The sequence below is a fragment of the Kogia breviceps genome, chromosome 8 (genome assembly GCF_026419965.1).
Source record: "Kogia breviceps isolate mKogBre1 chromosome 8, mKogBre1 haplotype 1, whole genome shotgun sequence".
NCBI classification, from domain to species: Eukaryota; Metazoa; Chordata; class Mammalia; order Artiodactyla; family Physeteridae; genus Kogia; species Kogia breviceps.
This window is the reverse complement of record NC_081317.1, coordinates 6,655,119-6,661,986: the sequence shown is the minus strand read 5'-3', so window position 1 is coordinate 6,661,986 and position 6,868 is coordinate 6,655,119. Positions and strand designations below refer to the sequence as shown.

Below are 6,868 nucleotides of genomic sequence, written 5' to 3'. Positions count from 1 at the left end.
ATTCATTGTGGGAAGGGCTGAAGGAGGTCGAAATCGTTCGGAGACCATCTTGCAGGCCAACTGCCATGGTAAACATCTCTCCAGCACAAGGACAGACAACTTGCCTCATTCTCACAGCTGGTTTCTAACCATTTAGTGCCAATTAGTAACTTTGAGAAGTGGCCCCGCTAACCCGTGATATGAAGGAGGAGGAGACCAGGAGTTTATCAGCCACGCCAACGCCCCGTGAACAGCAGCAATAATAATCCTCCAGGCCCGTTCGTTGAGCCCTCACCCTATGCCCAGTGCCTCAACAGCATCGTGGAGACGTGCAGTCCTTGTCCCCAAGCAGCAAGTTCCACAATATTTCCAAGTTAGGCCACTCATTTTTATGAAATGTATAAAATGAGATTTTTTTTTTTTTTTTTGGCAATGATGGCTACAGGGGCACAAGCAGCTTTGCCCCCTGAAAATGCAGAGACAAAATCCAAGACCCGTGTGAACCCGCGTGGAGAAGACTGGAGTGGGGTGTAAACGCAGGATGGATAAATGCCAGAGAGAAACACATCATACAGACTTCCCCGGTGGTCCAGTGGTTGAGACTCCACACCCTCACCGTAGGGGGCGTGGGTTCGATCCCTGATCGGGGAACTGAGATCCCACATGCCACGTGGTGCGGCCCCAAACATGAATAAATAAATAAATACATACATAATAAATAGGTGAGATAAAATATTTATTTCGTGTGCATTAGCAGTACGTGAAGAGTCAGGGTGAGCCAGGAATTCTTTGGTTTCGCCCCAGCCTCACGCTAGGAGAAGGGGTCACATCTCCGGTGGTGGCCTAATGGTAAGGAGCAGACACCCGGGCGCTCAAGACACGTGTATCCCAGGCCTGCCATGTCCGTTATTAGCTCTGTGGCCCAGGCAAGTGACTTCGTGGTCCTGTTTCCTGTAAAATGGGGTAATCATGGCCGACTCTTCTGGTTGTGATGAGGCTTCAGAAGGTGCTGGAATGCCCTATCCTGGCAAAGCTGATGGCGGGTCACCAAGGTGGTGGCAGTCCAGATTCAAAGAACCTTTGTAGAAGCGCCATTGCCTGGAAAGATGTTTGCTCTGTGACCGAGAGCGCACCCCGAGCCACAGAACATTTGCTGCTGCTCGGGGCCCCCCCGTATGGGCCACCCCAGGGGGCTGGAAGGAACTCAGCTCATGCTTCTGTTGGGGGCATGTGTGGGCCTGGAGCCAGCCCAGCCCTTTCCTGTCCTGCCCCAGCATGATTTCAACAGAGGGAGCGTCCTGGGCATGTTTTCCCCTCAGAAGTCTCAACTCGCTGAGCAGGATTTGGGGAGGTCTGGCTAAATTCGCCCCAACAAACAGACCAGGCATAGAGAGACTCTCAGAAAACACAATGTAGGCACTAGTTCCTGATCCCACAGCCTGGGCATGGCTTGGCGGAGGGTTTTGGGGTCAGGCTGGCCTGGCAGCACTTGGCTCCATCCCTCAGGGCTGTGTGACTCTGGACAAGTGTCTCTACCTCCCTGGCCCTCGGTTTCCCTATCCCTAAAATCTCCGGTTGGGCTTACCTGCTGGCCCTCAGTGGGTTCCGAGGAGCCGAGGGTTGCCCAGGGGGGACACAGAGCCCACGTGGGTGTGCCTGGGGCGGGTCCTAGACCGCAGCCTTCTTCTCTAATCAGGGGAGCTCCGTTTTCACCTCTTTGGTATGTTGGTGTTCTAAGCAGCACGTCATTTAAAAAGAAGAAGAAAAAGAAAAAAACAAAAGGAAACATGTCGACAGCGGAAAACAATGCAATCAAGAAGTTTCCCACCAACTTACTTTGTCCCCTGGCTCATTCCTTCAGGCTCTAAGGGGACAGAGGAATAGACGTCCTCCAGCTAAACCAGCTGGGTTTAGTGACTGCCCATTTCCAAATGGTTCCTGGTTTTCTGGATTTGAATCTCTGTTTCCGTTCGGCCTCTGCAAGGTCCCGTGAAAGGTGGGGAGAGGAAGGGGCTTTGATTGGGGGGGTCCAGAGAGGTTTTGGGGTGCCCAGGTCACGAGCAGGCTGGGTGTGCTGGCCTCCTCTCTGGACATGTACTGTGGGCGTCTCAGATGCATGCCCCTCGCCCCCCCCCACCGTGCCCGAGCGTCTCCACGGTAACCAGCGCACGTGCACACCTGCCCTCAGTGGAAGCCGGGGGCCAGCCCTTGCTGCCTCTGGGTCTCAGTTTCTTCATCTGAAGTGAGGAGACTGGGCCTGAAGGGTCTCTCAGCCCCTTCCAACTTCAACACTCTAATTGCTGCATTTATCAAGCTCCAGCTGTCTGCAGACTGGTGTCTGGGCCGGGGGAGGGGTGGATCCCATCCTGGGAGGAGGAGCCCCCGAGCCTTCTGCCTCTGGCTGGCCTGGCGATGGCAGGGCTCAGAGTGCACCCTGGGCCCCAGGAGGGCCAGGTGCCAGGCCCAGCTGCCAGGCTGCCATTTGAAATGTCTCCTGTTGGTGGCACTTTGGTGAGTTTCAGGTCTCCTGGTCTTTGTGTGTATTTGATTTGTACCTGAAACCTTAGTTAGCTAGCTCCCTTTCTTCGCTATGGGAATCTTAGTGCCTGAGGCTGAACCTGACCATGTCTTTCCCCAGGTGAAACCCTTCCATGGCTTCTCACTGCCCTCAAGACAGTCCAAGCTCAAGAGTCCAAGCTCAAGAGCCTGGCACAGGCCAAGCTCTCCCACCTGGGTGCTCTCTACCCTCTCCCCCTCCTCCAGACACACAGACTGGACCGTGAAACCTCTCTCTCCTCTCTAGAGCCTCACATCCTCTGCCTGACACACTCTCCCTCTCCTCTTCTTGTTGTTTGCTAAATGTCACTTCCTCCAGGAAGCCCTCCCTGCCTAATTGAGCAACTTTAGTTCACACTCAGGCTCACCCTGTCCTTCTCCTTTGTAGCACTCATCACTGTAGTGAGCTAAAAAAACGCCTGTTTATCTGATCCGCACCCCTCCCCTACCCACTAGAATGTGGGCTCTCTTAGCGCCCCCCTTTTGGATTTCCCTGCCTGTGCCAGGCCCAGTGCTGGGCACTCAGGGAGAGCTCTGGAAATGCCTGCTGAGTGAATCCTTGATTGGCAACTGTATGAGCCGACATGCAGCCTGTTGATCCAGGTTGCTAACCTGGGGCCAGCCAGGGCTGCCATCAACGCGCCTGACCCGGTCACGCAGTCTGGGAACCCAGGCCCAGCCCCATCCTCTGGCCTGCAGGCTCTGCCTGGAAGGAAGGAAGGGGTTAAGTGTTTCTGGCGGCCCCGTGCTGGGTCTGTGGCAGTTCCCCCTTCCGGGGCTGCAGCAACCGAGGTTGGCGAGGAATGTTTGCAATGCAGAGCTAGGAGGGAGGGCGGCTGGTGGAAGTGGGGGCCTGCGGAGGCCAGCCGGCCAGGCTCCCCAGTTGAGCAATCTCCCAGGCCCAGCCGGTTCCTGTAACTCCTGCCCCTCCTGCCTTTTCCCACCCTGCCAGCTACCTCCACCCGATGCCTGCCGGGCAGGGGGGGCGGCCTGTACTCTGGGGCCTGCAGTGAGAGGTGGAGGGACAGAGGCCCAGAGAGCCTGGAGGCCGGGGTGAAAGGGAGGGGCTTCCAAGGAGAGAGAGGAGTGCAGTCAGCTCAGCCACCTTGGCCCAGAGAGCGTAGGGCTTTTGCCCAAGGTTCCTCAGGGAGGCGCCACCACCGAACTGGGCCACACCCTGGATGCAGACATTTTGGTTCCCATGGCACCAGGCTACAACTTGACACAGCGTGGGGGGCACTTTGCCACTCAGATGGGCAGCTCTGAATCCCAGAGACCCCCTCCCAGCTGAAGGCAAAGACCCCCTGGCCTTGGCCTAGCTCTTCACTCAGGGCTATAGGGTCTCAGAGAGGATGGTGGCTCTCACTGGGCTGGGTGCACCCATCCCCCCGCCCCGCATCACCTCCCCAGCACCATCCACTGCCCAGCCTGTCCTGGGGACACCGGTCACCTCCGTTCCTTCCCTCCGGGAGTGTGGATGAAAACCAAACTGGTTCTCAAAAGCCCCCCTCCTCCTTCCTTCCAGTTCCTTTGAAGGAACAAAACTGATTTCTTTCCTCACAAGCACACACCTGCTTTGGGGGGAAGCAGCATTCCCTGACACTGCAGAGTGAGCTGCTTCTGTGGACAGGATTTACAAGTGGCCTCTGAGGAGGTGGCCTCTGCAGTCATTCAGACCCAGTTCGAATCCCGGTTCCACCAGCTTCAAGCTTTGTGGCTGTGTACCTCTGAGCCTCAGTTTCCTCATCTGTAAAGTGGAATTCAGGGAGAGGGTGCTTGGAGCAGCAGGGCCACTCTGGTTCTGTGGAGGCTCTGGACCACTTGCCTTTCCTGGTCCCACAGATGTTCATTCTGTTTGGGGCTGGCTCAGGTGTGCCCCACCGGGGCCCTGGGCTTGCCTAAGCTGCCAGGGGATGACAGTGTCAGAGCCCTCAGAGGTGCCGCCATGGCCACATCTGGCTAGAATCGGCAGTGGATCTCCTGGGACCCACATCTCCAGAGGGCGGGGTAGATGATCCATGTGAGCTAGAAATTCCTGTGAGAATCAAACACCACGTTTATAGGTAAAGAGGCTTGCAGGAGGAGTGGCTTGCCAAGCCGTCTAGACATAGCGAGGAATTTTAACCCCCCAAAACACGCCAGTAATACCAAGAACCCTCTTACACTCTGCTCTGCAGCTAAGTCCTTACTGTGAGCCAGGCAACGACACCTACTTTATTCCAGCAACACGCCTAAGAAGGAAGAATATTGATCCCCCTTTTTTTCAGGAAACAGAGAGGTTGATGCACTTGCTCAAGGTCACACAGCTGGTAAGGAGTGGAGCCTGACTTGGCACTCAGGCCTCTGCCCTCCAGAACCTGTGCTCTTAGCTGATCTCTTCCACACCTGGCTTGGGATCCAGGCTCTTCACAGAGGAGATGGGCCACCTTGGGTCAGTCATTAAGCCCCAGAGCCACCAGGTGAGAGACAAAGCTCCAGCACCCACTGGGGATGGGGGAGGCGCTGTGCTAAGTTATCACTACCACCGGGTGAGCAGAGCTCAGAGGGGCCAAGCTTCTTACTCCAGGGCACACAGCCCGTCCAGCCAGGACCCCACCCCCTGAGGGACTGATGATGCCTTCCAGTCCCCTGGTCCCCTGGCTCTCTGTCCGCGTAGTCCATCGAGGCCGTGGCCGGGAAGGACCCCCAGAGCCGACTGGGTTCCGCGGACAGATGGACAAATGCCGGCCGCCCCGCTCCCAGGGCCAGTGGGCTGCGAGGCTTCGCCACCTCCTCCCAAGCAGGTTTCCTTTAAGAAACCAGAAGATTGATTTCCTGGCAGGCTCGCAGAGGAGCCCATCCAAATGGTTTGCATGTCTGCATTTTTTACTGCTACGTTTAATATGTATGCAAATGCCGGCCGGCTGCTGCGTCGCGGCTGCACAGTCACACGCGGCGCCCCATTAAAGCGCCGTCCGGGCGCGCGCATCATTCGAGGCGACGGGCTCGGCGGCCCTGATAGATGGGGTGCGGGGACGGAGACAAATGACGGGCTTTTGTAATTTCTTTCTCCGTTTTTCGGGGGCGGGGGGCGCGGCTCAAACCTGGAAACAGCAGAGATTTAAATATATGCAAAATTGCTTGGGGGGGTTTGGGGGGGGGGCGTGTAGAAACCTGAACTGGGAGGGGGGAATTCAGTGTTCTCCTCCGTGGGAGTCGGGCTGGAGGCTGGAGTGGGGAGCCAAGCCCCCACAGTCACCTTCTGGCAGAGAGAGCGGCTTTGCTCCTGATAAGCAGGCGCGGTCCTAGGGGAAGCGCTGCTTCAGCCGCAGAGAAAAGGAAAATGCTGGTTATTTTCAGCCCGGTTACGCCCGAGAGGCCACTGCCTCGAGTTTTTCCCATCCCCCGCCCCACTTTCTTTTCTTGGGCTTCCAGGGCTTATAACTTTGTAGGTATGATGGATGTCATTTAGCTCTCACGCTAGCCCTAAGAGGTGGATGGCACCCATTGTACAGATGGGGAAACTGAGGCTCACGGGAGCCAAGTCCTTTGGGGAGGGTTGCAGAGTGAGTGGGAGGTGGGGTGGGACTCCCAGAGCGGTATCCTTGACCCCCTCAGCCCTCAGCCAGCTCTTGCTTTGTGGAGTTTGCTCCCAGCCCTGGGGGGTGGGGCAGGTGTGGAATCTGCCCAGACTAACCACCCCCCAACACCCCCTGCTCTGCGATCCTAGCCCCCCTCGCGGGCCCTCAGCATCCTACCTGTCCCCACTTGCCTGGTAACACAAGCCCACGTCCGACTGAGCCTGAAGACTGAGCTTCAAACTTCCAAAATACTGTTTCAGCCTAAAATTTGAAGTGTGCGTTTTAAAGGAATCTTTCCTTATTTCTCAGGGTTTTAGGCGACCCGGCAGCTGGGGGGCAGCCTGGAGGATCATCTGAAGATGAAAACATTTCCCAGAGGAGGCTCCAGCCTAAAGAGATGGCCATTCCGGAGCAGATAGCTCAGACCAACTAGAGAGGCAGTCGTGTGTGTGTGTGTGTGTGTGTGTGTGTGTGTGTGTGTGTGTGTGTGTGTGTGTGTGTGTGTGTGTGCGCCCGCGCGCGCTGTGTGGTAATGTGTTGGGCTATGCTTATGTGTCATTGTGTTTGTTTGCCAGTGTGTGCACATGACAGAGTGAGGGTGGGATTGTGAGTGTGTCCGGGTACACGTGCGTGTCAGTGTGCTTGTGTGTGTGTTGATGTGACAGCAGCTGAGAACGCTTGTCCTTGGGCTGGCAAGCAGCTGGAGTGTGAATTTCCCTGACGGTTTCCAGGCCTCTTGCCTCCCCCCCATCCCCGTCCCAAATCTGCTCCCC

The 6,868-nt window shown here is 56.6% G+C and overlaps 1 long non-coding RNA gene across 2 annotated transcripts; it reads right to left on the bottom strand.

The window, feature by feature from the left end:
* Nucleotides 1-698: 698 nt before the first annotated feature.
* On the bottom strand, nucleotides 699-6,325 carry LOC136794642 (uncharacterized). 2 transcript variants are annotated; one of them, XR_010841714.1, is made up of 3 exons: nucleotides 6,273-6,325; nucleotides 1,565-1,712; nucleotides 699-1,077 (listed from the first exon to the last, which is right to left on the bottom strand). It is a non-coding gene; the product is annotated as an uncharacterized lncRNA (long non-coding RNA). The 2 variants fall into 2 exon arrangements; XR_010841715.1 differs by lacking the exon at nucleotides 6,273-6,325 and adding an exon at nucleotides 4,107-4,282.
* Between the last annotated feature and the right edge of the window lie 543 nt (nucleotides 6,326-6,868).